The sequence below is a fragment of the Mobula birostris genome, chromosome 9 (genome assembly GCF_030028105.1).
Source record: "Mobula birostris isolate sMobBir1 chromosome 9, sMobBir1.hap1, whole genome shotgun sequence".
Taxonomy (NCBI): Eukaryota; Metazoa; Chordata; class Chondrichthyes; order Myliobatiformes; family Myliobatidae; genus Mobula; species Mobula birostris.
Genome location: NC_092378.1, coordinates 9,617,008 through 9,631,365, shown reverse-complemented (window position 1 = coordinate 9,631,365; position 14,358 = coordinate 9,617,008). Strand labels below are relative to the sequence as shown.

General features: G+C 40.3%; 1 long non-coding RNA gene across 2 annotated transcripts in view; it reads right to left on the bottom strand.

Annotated features, from left to right (window-relative positions):
- Nucleotides 1-252: 252 nt before the first annotated feature.
- The window catches only part of LOC140203311 (uncharacterized), a 29,985-nt gene continuing 15,879 nt past the window's right edge, over nucleotides 253-14,358 (bottom strand). For both annotated transcript variants that reach the window (XR_011887339.1, XR_011887338.1), the window contains one exon: nucleotides 253-385. This is a non-coding gene — a long non-coding RNA (uncharacterized lncRNA). The remainder of the gene's footprint in view (nucleotides 386-14,358) is intronic.

The window sequence follows — 14,358 nt, the reverse complement described above, 5'->3', positions numbered from 1 at the left end:
GAAGAACTGATATTAACATGAGGAAGATAAAATTGGATCAGTGTTGGAGGAACGTAAATGGGTGCTTTATGGATAGTATTGCCTTGATGGGCCAAAGCACCTTTCTCCATGCTCTGTGACTATGACTCTACAACAACATTCCTAGAAACTGCAAAGGATATGTTAATCCTATGTAATGGTCTTTGAACGGTAAAATGAATTCTGAACACTGAGAACATTTTTTCAAAGATGCTGAAAAATATTTAATGATCAGAGAGATTGGGACTTTTCAGTAAATTGAGCATCCCTCTATAATTCACTGAAAAGTCAGCTTGTATTTTGCCCTCCAGTCCTGGAATGGAATTTGGATCAATAACCTTCTGACTACTACTGGTGTTGTCTGAGTCTGCAGAGAGAAAAAACATACTTAGTTCCATCAGGCAATTTTGCCAACCTATAATGAGATAACATCCTTTTCTTAATAGTTGATTGAATTATCAATTGCACAAATATCATTCTCACTTCATTCTAATTAGTAAAGTCTTATCCAATCCAAGGGGAAGGAAAAAGATCTTACATGCTGAATGTTGAAAAATATCTCATTCATAAGTTAAAATGTGCCAGCCTTCATGCCAGGATCAGGATCATTATTCCACCATTTTTAAGTTTTAACTTGTTAATGGATGTTGTATTCTTTTTCTTAGGCCTTTAAAGCTAAGAAATTTGAAGATATTGATTTACATTTGCAAAATAAAAATTAAAGGCTATGCCCAGAAGTGGCAACACAACCATAGTGGTGCATAAAATGGCTAATGGACAGCAGGCCAATAAATGTTCAAAGTTCAGAGTAAATTCATTATCAAAGTTTGTATATGCCACTGTATATGAGCTTGAGATTCATTTTCTTGCAGGCATTCACAGTAGAACACAGAAATGCAATAGAATCAATGCAAAACTACACCCAAAGACTGACAAACAGCCAATGTGCAATCGAAGACAAACTGTGCTAATTATTAAAACAAGTAAATAAGTAATACTGAGAGCACGAGTTCATAAGTTGTGGAATCGGTTTAGCGTTGAGGTAAGTGAAGTTATCCACGATGGTTGAAGGGTCATAACTGAACCTGGTGGTGTGGGACCTAAGGCTCCTTTATCACTTCCCTGATGACAGCAGAGAGAAGACAGCAAGACCCTGGATGGTGGGTATCCTTATGATGGATACCGCTTTCTTACAGCAGTGATCCTTGCAGAAGTGCCTAATGGCGGGGCAGGCTGTGTCTGCCACTATGGAGCAGGTCAAATGAATAGATTGAAGCTTTCTTTCAGAAGAAATAAACTATCTGTTGGTGTGAAATTCTTGGGAAATATCATGGTATTGGTGTCCTAAGTGCAGAATGAATTGGACACATGAAGAACCCCAAGCGATACTTCAACCTATTTTAGAATTTGTAGTTGATGCATTATTTTTCCTTGTGATTTTTTTATTGTTGCATTCTGAATGATGCAGTACAAAAGCATTGCATTACTCTCACATATTTTGTAACCTTCACCTAATGAAGAATTGACATATTGGTCACAAACAAAAAAAAAGTCTGCAGATGCTGGAAATCCAAGCAACACACCCAAAATGTGGGAGGAACTCTGCTCTCTACTGTCAGGTTGGAGAAGCAACATCTTGTATTCTGCCTGGGTAGCCTCCAACCTGATGGCATGAACATTGATCTCTCGAACTTCCAGTAATGGTCCCTCCCTTCTCTATTACCCTTTCCCTTTTCCCTCTCTCAGCTTATCTCCTTACCTGCCTATCACCTTCATCTGGTGATCCTCCCCCCTTTTCTTTCTTCCATGAACTTCTGTCCTCCCCTGTTAGATTCGCCCTTCACCAGCCCTGTATCTCTTTCACCAATCAACTTCCCAGCTCCTTCCTTCACTTTCCCCCTCCCAGTTTTGCCTGTCACCTTGTGTTTCTGCTCAGTTTTTCCTTCTCCAGTCCTGCTGAAGGGTCTCGGCCCGGAAGATCGACTGTACTCTTTTCCATAGATGCTGCCTGGCCTGCTGAGTTCCTCCAAGCATTTTTTTTTTGTGTTGCTTATCATATTGGTAGTTTGTTGGAATTTTGAAATTATATCAACTAATGCAAGCAAGAGTGACTTCTACTGTAACAATCCACCTTATTGTTAGATGTTCAACAATGCTACAATGTCCTTTGCAGGTAATTTGTCCAGTTGCAGAATAGCATTTAAGTTAATTAATTTATTATGGGATTTATCCTTGCTGATATTCTTGAAAGGACATGCACGAAAGGAAGGACATAATTATAAGGTGGGACAATAATTATCTTGCCAATGAATATTGTACATAATTTCCATTTTCTACAAGATCATGTCACCAATGTTACAATAAACTTGGCTTGACTTTTGTTGAAACTTTTGTTGTAAGTTACTTGAGTTTCTAAAAGACCTTTGAGCATATTTGTATATCGTGCACTGAACTTATTTATTATTGTTTGGATGCAAACTAATATGTATTGAATATTTACAGTCGTCCTCCAAGAGAACCACAACCTTGTCATGGTTTGGAAGTTTACGTGCATCAATGACCCGGAGAGCTATTCTGGCTGGAGTCTTAACACGAGGAAATCTGCAGATGCTGGAATTTCGAGCAACACACATAAAGGTTGCTGCCTGGCCTGCTGCGTTCGCCAGCAACTTTTATGTGTGCTGGCTGGAGTCTTGGTTAGGTCACCCATGCCAAACAGGTCAAAGGGTAGAGATCAGACTAAGAGTGGTCTACCGGCTTCTAGGTTTAAGAGTTCAGCTCAGGGCTAAAAACCCTGACCGGTAAAACAAAATTGTTATGGAAACAGCAATGAAGAATCCTTCTACATCTGAGTGCAATGGTATTTCCGAGTCTCCACCCAGAACTTGCATGACTGAAGTAACGAAAACAGAGAGGAAGCTACTGACATGATGAAGAAAGCCCTGAACACTGACACTGCCAGAGATGGAGAACCTTTATTGCTGCCCTAAATGCCTGTGGTGTAACAGGAAATAAGTAATTTACAATAGTCACAAGCTATGCCTGTGCTGAATTAGGAATTACCTGACCTGGAGTACTGACATTTTGGAAATCACCTTCATTCAGTCCAGCTTTATTTAACCCGCCCAACATGAAGCTATTACCATCTCCTGGGGATAGCGTTATCTGTTTTCTTTCCTGTACAAGAAGTGAATGAATCTGTATATGATGTGAGCGAGCAGGGGAATGGGGGGATCATCTCAGAAGTGCATGAGACAAGTGACCACACTAATTCTATAGAGAAGAAACGAGTGTAGCTGTAAATACTGTTTTTGCAGAAAGAACGTTAAAACTAAAAAAAAGGACAATATATTTATTAGTAATCTTTCAGAAAACATTGTATTTCCAACAGAGCAGCATGATATGCACAAAACGTCCAATACACATTTACTAGGAAAATGTAAATACAAAGTATACAATAATTATACAAGGAAGAACACAATTAGAGCAAAGCCCATTGCAGCACCAAGTGGGAATAGCGCTGCTATTTTGAGGTAGTGATTTGTGTTGTGCAAGCTAGTTCAAAAAGGGAACTTCTTGATTTTCATGGTGTGGTGCTTCATGTTGTGTGCCTGCTGCCTAATAGCTGCCGTGAAGAAATGGCTGGGCCCAGAGGCTGGGGATCTTTGATGTTAGATGTTGCCTTCTTGAAGCAGTGCATCACATAGATGCTACCAATCATGGAGAGAGATGTGCTAATTTTGTATTGGGCTGAAGTTTTGATAGACTTACTCTCTTCAGCTTATGTTTCTGCACACTTAAATATATTTATTTACCTATTGGGATTTTGCGTGGAATAGGTTCTTCCAGCCTTTGAGCCGCGCCACCCAGCAATCCCCGAATTTAATCCTAGCCTAATCATGGGAAAGTTTACAATGACCAATCAATCTACAAGCCAGTATGTCTTTGGACTGTGGGAGGGAACTGGAACATCTGGAGGAAACCCACGCGGTCACGGGGAGAATGTACAATGCGCTTACGGGCAGCAGCCGGAAATGAAATCATGTCGCTGGTACTGTAAAGCATTATGCTAACCTCTAATTGCCATACCAGATCATGATTCAACTAGTCAGGATACTTAGAACTTAATGCTTAGAAGAGGACAGCGCAGGGACAGACCATTCACCCCACAGTGTTGTGCCAAACCCGCTAAAAAGTAAATCAAAAACACTCATTCACTCTTACCTGCACAATGTCCATATCTCTCCATCTTCCTCACATTCATGTGCCTACCTAAACGTCTCTTATAAAACCTCTAATATACTTGCCTCTACCAACATACTAGGCAGCTCATTCCAGGTATCCACGACTCACTGAGTAAAAAAAACTTACTTCTCATATCCCCCTTGAATCTACCCACCTCTCACCTTCAATACATGCCCTCTGGTATTAGGCATTTCAACAGCAAATCTGCAGAATTTTTCTAAAGAGTATTTAATGACAAGCCAATCTTCTTTAACTTCTCTGAAAGTAATAGCACTCGAGCACTTTACTTGTGATTTTATTATGTGCTGGGTCCAGAAAAGATCATTTGATATGTTAAAGCCCATGAAGTTAAGGCTGCTGACACTCTCCACCAATGTAGATTGGCTTCTCTTCACCCTCCTTCCCTTTCCTGAAGTCAACAATCAGTTCTTTTATTTTATTGATGTTGAACAAGAGGTTGTTATTGCCTCACCACTCAAACACTTACCTCACTCCTGTATGCTGACTCATCACCACCTGTGATTTGTCCAACAGTAGTGTCACTGGGGAATTTATAATGGCACTTGAGCTGTGCTTAGCTTCACAGTCATGTGTTTAAAGGGAGCAGAGCAGGGATCTATATACACAGCCTTGAGGCGTTGATCAGTGAGGAGATGTCACCAATCCTCACTAACTGAGGTCTGCTGATAAGGAAAACAGCAATTGCAGTTCAAATATTTAACTACTTCCGAAAGAAGTTTCCATTGTTGAATTCAGTATCTGAAGACTTCAACTAAAATTGACTATTTTTACCTATGTATCAATCAATATGACTGTAGCGTTTACTAAACTTCTGATAGTCTTTAGGTGAGTAGTTCCTTATTCAATGATTCAAAGGTTCAATTTCATATCCGAGAATGTATACAGTATGCAAAGTGAAATTCTTACTCCTCACAGACATACATGAAACAGAATAAAACCCCAAAGCATGAATAACAGAAAAGGTTAGAACCCCAAAGCACCCTTGTCCCCCTTGATCCAGTCTTTCTTCATATGAAAGTCCTGCCATCCCAGGAATCAATCTGGTGAACCTTCTTTGTACTCCCTCTATGGCAAGGATGTCTTTCCTCAGATTAGGGGACCAAAACTGCACACAATACTCCAGGTGTGGTCTCACCAAGGCCTTGTACAACTGCAGTAATGACTCCCTGCTCCTGTACTCGAATCCTCTTGCTATGAATGCCAGCATACCATTCGCCTTTTTCACCGCCTGCTGTACCTGCATGCCCACTTTCAATGACTGGTGTATAATGACACCCAGGTCTCGTTGCACCTCCCCTTTTCCTAATCGGCCACCATTCAGATAATAATCTGTTTTCTTGTTTTTGCCACCAAAGTGGATAACCTCACACTTATCCACATTAAGTTGCATCTGCCATGAATTTGCCCACTCACCTAACCTATCCAAGTCACTCTGCATCCTCTTAGCATCCTCCTCACAGCTAACACTGCCGCCCAGCTTCGTGTCATCTGCAAACTTGGAGATGCTGTATTTAATTCCCTGGTCTAAGTCATTAATACATATTGTAAACAACTGGGGTCCCAGCACTGAGCCTTGCGGTACCCCACTAGTCACTGCCTGCCATTCTGAAAAGGTCCCGTTTATTCCCACTCTTTGCTGTCAACTAATCCTCTATCCACATCAATACCATACCCCCAATACCGTGTGCTTTAAGTTTGCACACCAATTTCCTCTGTGGGACTTTGTCAAAAGCCTTTTGAAAACCCAAATATACCACATCCACTGGTTCTCCCCTATCCAATCTACTAGCTACATCCTCAAAAAATTCTATGAGATCTGTCAGACATGATTTTCCTTTCACAAATCTATGCTGACTTTGTCCGATGATTTCACCAATTTCTCTCTCCCTCCTTTTTTTAAAAAGCAGGGTTAGATTAGCCACCCTCCAATCCTCAGGAACTAGTCCAGAATCTAAAGGGTTTTGAAAAAATATCACTAATGCATCCACTATTTCCTAGGCTACTTCCTTAAGCACTCTGGGAGGCAGACCATCTGGCCCTGGGGATTTATCTGCCTTTAATCCCTTCAATTTACCTAACACCATTTCCTACTAACATGTATTTCCCTTCGTTCCTCCATCTCACTGACTCTTGGTCCCCTATTATTTCCGGAAGATTATTTATGTCCTCCTTAGTGAAGACAGAACTAAAGCAGTTATTCAATTGGTCTGCCATGACCCTGTTCCCCATGATCAATTCACCTGTTTCTGACTGTAAGGGATCTACATTTGTCTTAACCAATCTTTTTCTTTTCACTTATCTATAAAAACTTTTACAGTCAGTTTTTATGTTCCCTGCCAATTTTCTCTCATAACCTTTTTTCCCTTTCCTAATTAAGCCCTTTGTCCTCCTCTGCTGGACTCTGAATTTCTCCCAGTCCTCAGGTGTGCCGCTTTTTCTGGCTAATTTGTATGCTTCTTCTTTGGAATTGATACTATCCCTAATTTCCCTTGTCAGCCACGGGTGCACTACTTTATTCTTTTGCCAAACTGGGATGAACAATTGTTGTAGTTCATCCATGCCATCTTTAAATGCTTGCCATTGCATATCCACCGTCAATCCTTTAAGTATCATCTGCCAGTCTATCTTAGACAGTGGAAACATATAACACCTATAGACTCAGGGAGCACTAGAGCAGAGAAACAGGCCCTTTTGGGCCTTTCTAGTCCACCTGTCTTAAATGTTGCAATCAAACCCACATCTTTCACTTCTGCTGGCAGCTTGTTTCACATTCACACCACCCTCAGTCTAAGGGAAGAACTTTCCCCTCAGTTCCCATTAAAAATTCCACCTTTCACCTTTAACCTATGACTCCTTGCCCTAGTCTCACTCAACTTCAGTGGAAAAGATTTGCTTGCCTTTACCCTAACTACACCTGCTAATTTTGTATACCTCTATCAAATCTCCTCTCAATCTCTTAAGCTCCTGAAAATAAAGTCTAATTTATTCAACCTTTCCCTATAACCCAGGTCCTCAAGTCCCAGCAACATCCTTGTAAATTTCCTCTGTACTCTTTCAATCTTATTGTTATCTTTCATGTAGATAGGTGACCAAAACTGCACACAGTTTTCCAAATTTGGTCTCACTAATGTCTTATACAATTTCAACATAACATCACGATTCCTGTCCTCCTTGATGAGATTTATGAAAGCCAATGTGCCAAAAGCTCACTTTATGACCCTATCTACCTGTGATGCCTATTTCAAGGAATAAGGGATATGTATTCCCGGATCCCTCTGTCCTACTGCACTCCTCAGTGCTCTACTGTTCATATATGAGTCTTATCCTGGTCGTTCCTCCCAAAGTGCCACATGTTGCACTTGATTCTGCATTAAATTCCTTATGATATTTTCAGCCCATTTTTCTCGATGATCAAGATCCTGCTGCAAACGCAGATGATCTTTCTCGCTGTCCGCTATCCGTTATGTTATGATTTGGATGACGGAATTGATGGCTTTGTTGCAAAGTTTACAGACAATGTGAAGGTGGGGGGGGGGGGCAAGTAGTTTTAAGGAAGTATAGAGAGTGCAGAAGGACTTAGACAGATTAGGAGAATGAGCAAAGAAATGTCGGGTGGAATACAGTGTTGGGAAATGTATAGTCATGTACTTTGGTAGAAAAAGTGAAAGAGATGACAAACTTCTAAATGGAGAGAAAATACAAAAACAAAACTGAGGTGCAAAGGGACTTGGGAATACTTGTGCAGGATTCCCTAAAGATTAATTGGCAAGTCGAATCTGTGATGAGGAAGGCAAATGCAATGTTAGCATTCATTTCAAGAGGACTAGAATATAAAAGCGAAGAAGTAATGTTGAGATTTTATAAAGCACTGGAGAGGCCTCACTTGGACTATTGTAACAGTTTTGGGCCCTTTTTCTTAGACAGGATGTGCTGAAACCGGAAAGGGTTCAAAGGAAGTTTAAGAAAATTATTCCAGGATTGAATGGCTTGTCAGATGAAGAATGTTTGATGACTCTGGACCTGCATTTGCTGGAAATGAGAAGAATGAAGGGTGATCTCTTTAAAACATATCAAATGGTGAAAGGCCTTGATAGAGTGGATGTGGAGAAGATGTCTCCTGTGGTAAGTGAGTCTAAAACCAGAAGACACAGCCTCAGAATAGAGGAGTAACTTTTTAGAAAGGAGATGAGAAGGAATTTCTATAGCCAGAGAGCCTTGAATCTGTGGAATTCTTTGCCACAAGCAACTGTGGAGGTCAAGTCTTCATGTATATTTAAGGCAAAGGTTGATAGATTCTTGACTGGTCAGGGCATGAAGGGATACGGGGAGAAGACTGGAGATTGGGGCTGAGAGGAAAATTGGATGAACCACGATGAAATGGCAAAGCAGACCCCATGGGCAAAATGGCCTAATTCTGCTCCTATTTCTTATGGTCTCCTAATCTTGGTGTCATCCGCAATTTGCGGATCCAATTTACCAGATTATAATCCAGATTTATGATATAGATGACAAGCGACAATGGGCACAGCACTAATCCTTGTGGCTGTGCAGGTACAGTAAATAGAAGAGTCCTTTGAAATTATGGTCCATCCCCATAAGACTCTTGTCCTGCTTCATTTCCCTGGGACTGCATGATCCTCAGGATCCGGCTTTGGCACTAAGTGGGCCCTGAGTCTTCCGTCTCTGGAGAGCCAGGCTCAACGTAAAGAGGAGTGATATCACCTGTGAGCTGAGGACCCTGCTTGACAATAGGGGAGCCCCAGGAATCAGAGTTGCACTTGATGTACAGTAATTCAATGCTGAGGACATGGTCATACAATAGGGTGTGTGTGTGTGGGGGGGGGGGGGAGTGTAGGAGGTGACGGGTTGAATTCTTACCTCAAATATTCAGCCACTGTCCAAGTACCTGCACAAAACAAGGTTCCCCAGTCAATCAGGCAAACATGTCAATAGGTATTATCATCCAGGGGTTTACCAATCCTACCTCAACAGCCCATTGAATATTGGCACTCTATTTCAATACCTAAATACTTTCCTTTCAGTTGTGGAAAGATGGTGCTATCCAGACCTGTTGTCAACCCTAATTACCTGACCATTGCACAGCACTCCTTATAATTGATCTACCTGCTGGAACTAGGATTCCAACTTGCCAATCTGTAAAGGGTGGGAATCTGTGAGCATGGTATAATTGTGCATGTTTCAAGGTTCCTCCTCACAGCCCGAACTAATCTGTTTTTACACACTGTGCATTCTTCTACCTCTGCTTAGTTGATCATTTCAGTTGAGCATTCTACCATAACCAGGATCCCTGGAAATTTTAAATTGCGTTAACGTGATTATACATTTTTCTGAGAGAATATCTACATACAACTATTTACGGCCTGTTACACTGCTGGTGTTTAGGGCAGCAATGAAGGTCCTCCATCTCTGGCAGTGTTCCGGGCTTCCTCCATTGTGTTAGTAGCTTCTGCTCGGTTTTCACTACTGTCAGTCATGCAAGTCCTGGGTGGAGACTCAGGAATACCGACAAACTGAGACATAAAAGGATTCTTCATTGCTGTTTCCGTAACAATTTTGTTTGACCAGTGAGGGTTGTTAACCCCGAGATGAACCCGAACCTGGAGAACTGGTAGACCACTCTTAGTCTGGCCTCTAACCCTTGACCTGTTTGATATGGGTGACCCTACCAAGAGCCAAAGCATAAAGCCCTGACTCCAGGCAATATAGTTCTCCGGGCCAATGAGGCATGCAAGCCTCCAAACCCTACAACAACGTTGTGGTCCTCTTAGAAGTTCTACCAAAAATTAGCAAATAAACCACAACTTTCCCACAATGCCTTTGCCTGATATCTGTATTCAGCAATTTAATGAGACAAGTCAGAAATTTTAGTTGATGTTATTCAATATACAGTATTCTTGATACCATTGAAGTATAAATATGAACAAGGTATGATAAGTCAAAGTAGATTTCACCATATGGTGCATTATCAACATTGCCATGATTATCAAAGGACTGCACCTGCTTACATTTCTCTTTTCAAGATTATTTTATGTTGACACCAGAGCTATTGGCAAAATAGCAAACGTGTTTTGCACATATCATTCAAGGGCCTAGCCTTGGGCTATGACGAGGGTACGTAACGCCTCTCAGCTGCGCCTGACTTACATGAACACAAGAATAGGGTCCCATTGGGACAATCATCAACTATGATAACAAGTCTTTATGTGGCTGTCTTATTTTTTTTTAAACAGAATTCTTTTCTGAGTGAAAGGCTGTGACCTGAGAGGCCCTGGTACATCATGAAAGATGGTACAAATGATCTGGATAAGGAAATGAAAATATTGGAGATGTTCACAAGCAAGAGAAAATCTGTAGATCCAGGAAATCAAAGTAATACACACAAAAATTTGGAGGAATTCTGCAGGCCAAGTGGCATCTATGGAAAAGTATAAACAGTCAGAATTTCAGGCTGAGACCCTTCATTCTAATGAAGAACCTTGGCCCAAAACACCAACTGTTTACTCTTTTCCATAGATGCTGCCTAGTCTGCTGAGTTCCTCCAGCTTTTCGTTTGTGTTATTATATCAGTTCTTGTCCTTGTGTTTCACATTCAGTGTTTCATGTGGGGGAGCTTAGGACCAGAAGGTCAAGTTTCAGAGTAGAAGGATATCCCTTTAGAACAGAGATAAGGAGGAATCTCTTTAGCCAGAGGGTGGTGAGACTGTGGAATTCATTGCTTCAGATGTCTGTGGAGGCCAAGTCACTGGGTATATTGAACGTGGAATTTGATAGGTCCTTAATTAGTAAGGGCGCCAAAGGTTATGGGGAGAAGGTAGAAGAAAGAGGGATAATAAATCAGCTATGATCGAATGGTGGAGCAGACTCCATGGCCTAATTCTGCTCCCATGCCTAATGGTCTTAAGGTCTTGTTCATGTAGTTTTGCTGCTGTACCTGTAGGATGGAATTCAAGCCAAATTGTATGACAGCGTGAGACGTTTGTAATCAATTATTCTCAAGAAGAGAAAGCTGCTCATTTCAGTATCGTGTTAATGCAAACTGGCCTGTAACAGTTCTATCTTACATTCACCCAAATAAAAGTGGATAATATTTTATTGCTCAATAGGAAAAGTGTTATGCATAACTTGGGAGTCTAGTTCATTGTGAATGAAGGAACCCTACAGTTCTTCATCTGTCACTTCTACAAAACTCAATTCATAAAAACCTACTGCAGACAAATCTCAGTCTTTCTATTAAATAGTCAAATTCTTCTTGTGATGTGAAGCCAATAGCCCAGCTCCAGAGAATGAGCATACTTAATCATAAAGCAGATATTATGAATTATATATCACACATTTGAAAATCAAGTGTTAAAAAGCTCTATCTACATCATGCACTTTGAAAAATTATTTCCTTCCTCACTAATTTTATTCTGTCAACCAGAACATTCCATTCCATTCAAGAACAATATCTCAAAAATATATTAGTTATTACAGAATTATTCATATCATGTCCATCTTCCCCTGAAAAAAGCCATCTGACTACAATATTCTTACAAAATTGAAATAACGTCATAGATTTTCTTAGGACAGAAGGCAAAATATCACCACTGCATGCATCTCTGAAAATTAGCTATCCAGGGTCATAATCTCTGCCTCTAACTTAGACCTTTTGAAATGTATCTTCTTTAAACATTTATCTCCTCATTTAAAAGCTATTATAGATTATGCTTCAACCATTATTTTTGTAGGACATCTCATAATAACAAATCCATAGAATTAAGAATAATCTTTTTACCACATTTTAGTCTTCTTCTTATCAGAGTTAAAATTTCCTTTCATTGCCAATAAAAATAGCTCTTCCCTATATAGTACTCACCCAATGCTGTAGATAAATTCTGAGGATGTTTTTTTTTCATAATTTCAACCAGATCTCTCCAATATTTTCATCTAATTCTCTCCAAACCTAAAATCTTTAATCATTCATTATATATGACTATATGATCCAAGAGCAGTAAATGAGCGCTCAACCCCTCAACCGTTCTTCCATTAACTAAGATTGTGACTGATTTTATTCTAACCTGAACTTTGCATTCTTACTTATCCATGGACAGTCACTTGTTTATCACAGATCAGTCTAAAGCAGACCTACAAAAAATTAGACTCTCGCTACTTTTGTTGCCCTTTGATGAAGAGATCCCAAAGGCTTACAGACCTTTAAGACAAGGGTTCCCAACCTAGGGTCTGTGGACCTCTCGGATAACGGGAAGACTTCAAGGTATAAATAAGGTTGGGAGCCTCTGCTTTAAGAGAAAATATTAATCTCTGTTCTCCCACATGTGGAAAAATCCTCTCCACATACACTTTTCTATCGAGTCCTTCAGATCTTATAAATTCCAACCAAGTTGACCCTCACTCCTCTCATCTCCAGTGAATGTCCTACCTGACTTCATAAGATAGGCAACCATTTCAGCGATCAATTGATTAAATCTCTGAACTTTTTGCAGCAAACATTACTGTAACGAATCTCTTTTATCCCTTCAAATGTGCAGATATCACTTGCTAGGCCTGCTTTTCTTGTCCAAACATAATTTTTCCTTGCCTGAGTAGTCAGAAGTTGGTTCAGAATTCACTGCTTTAATGGGTCTGGAGTCACAAATGAGCCACGGTTGGAGATAACAACACATTTCCTTCCCTAAAAGGCACTGGTGACCACATCAGGTTTCATAAAAACTTTATAGTCAGCCTTTGTAAATCTACAATTTTATTTTGTGTGGATTAGCCCAGAATACCTCACCAGTAATGAGAAAGCTGCTCTTACCACTGACCTACACAGTGAGACTGCCCTATCTGTAGTGGAGCAGTTCCCTGTGAAAAGCCAAGCTGGTCTTTAATGTTAAAGCCGTCTCCATTGCTATGAATATATTTGCATATGAAACAGCTAAAAAAAAAGTCAATTGGTTATTTCCAACAGTACCTATTTTTATTTTCTCCCCCAAACGCTTTGACTTGAATTCAAGCCTTTTGATCTGAAGTGCCGGTGTTCAGTTTGCTGCTGCTTTCATTTAATCCCCACGTCACCCTAACCTCTTCTGCAATAGCCTTGCCATATCTGAATACCCAAAATGGTAGCCCCTTTTTTAATTCTATCAATTTATAAAGATATTTACTAATACCTAAGATTAGGGCAGATGCAAATTCCAGGCCTTGCGATAAAATATAAAATAGAACATAGAGCGTGGAACAGTAGAGCACAGGAACTGGCCCTTTGGCTCACGATGTTATGCCAAACCAGCTAAAAAGTAATTTTAAAAAACTAATCCCTCTTACCTACACCATGTTGTCTGTTCCTCCATCTTCCTCACATTTATGCACCTATCTAAACAGCTCTTAAAAAGCCTCTAATATACTTGCCAGCACATCCTGGGCATCCAGAACTCTCTGGGTCGAAAACTTACTACTCATGTGCCCTATGAACCTAACCTCTCTCACCTTCAATGCATGCCCTCTGGCATTAGACATTTCTACCCTGGGAAAACAATACTCTCTGTCTCTCTGTCTATGCCTCTCATAATCTTATAAACCTCTATCAGATCTCCCTTCAGCCTCCACAGCTCCAAAGAGAAGAACTCAAGTTTGTCCAGCCTCTTTTGATAGCACGTGCCCTCTAAACCAGACAGCATCCTAGTAAATCTCTTCTGTACTCTCTCCAAAGCCTCAGCGTCCTTCTGACCAAAACTGTATAATTTATTCTGGGGGATTTATCAGTAGAGTCAAAATTACCTTGGTTAGAGAACTTACAGTATACCTAGTAATTGGATTTCACCCCATTTTTGTTGCTATATCTTGACAATGTTGCATTGAAGCTGAGAAGAAAAGTCATTAAAATGAGACATTAAGTTTTGAAAAATTATTATAGTGGTCTACTCCCTTTAAAACTTAACATAGTCATTCATAGATTGTGGCTGTTACTTATGATCACAGCAGCTACTCTTATCCATTGAGTGTTAGCTGGAAAGTAGGTCATGGCTTTTCAAGTGATCTCTCTGTGACAGCTGCACAGGTGGCCATGGTGAT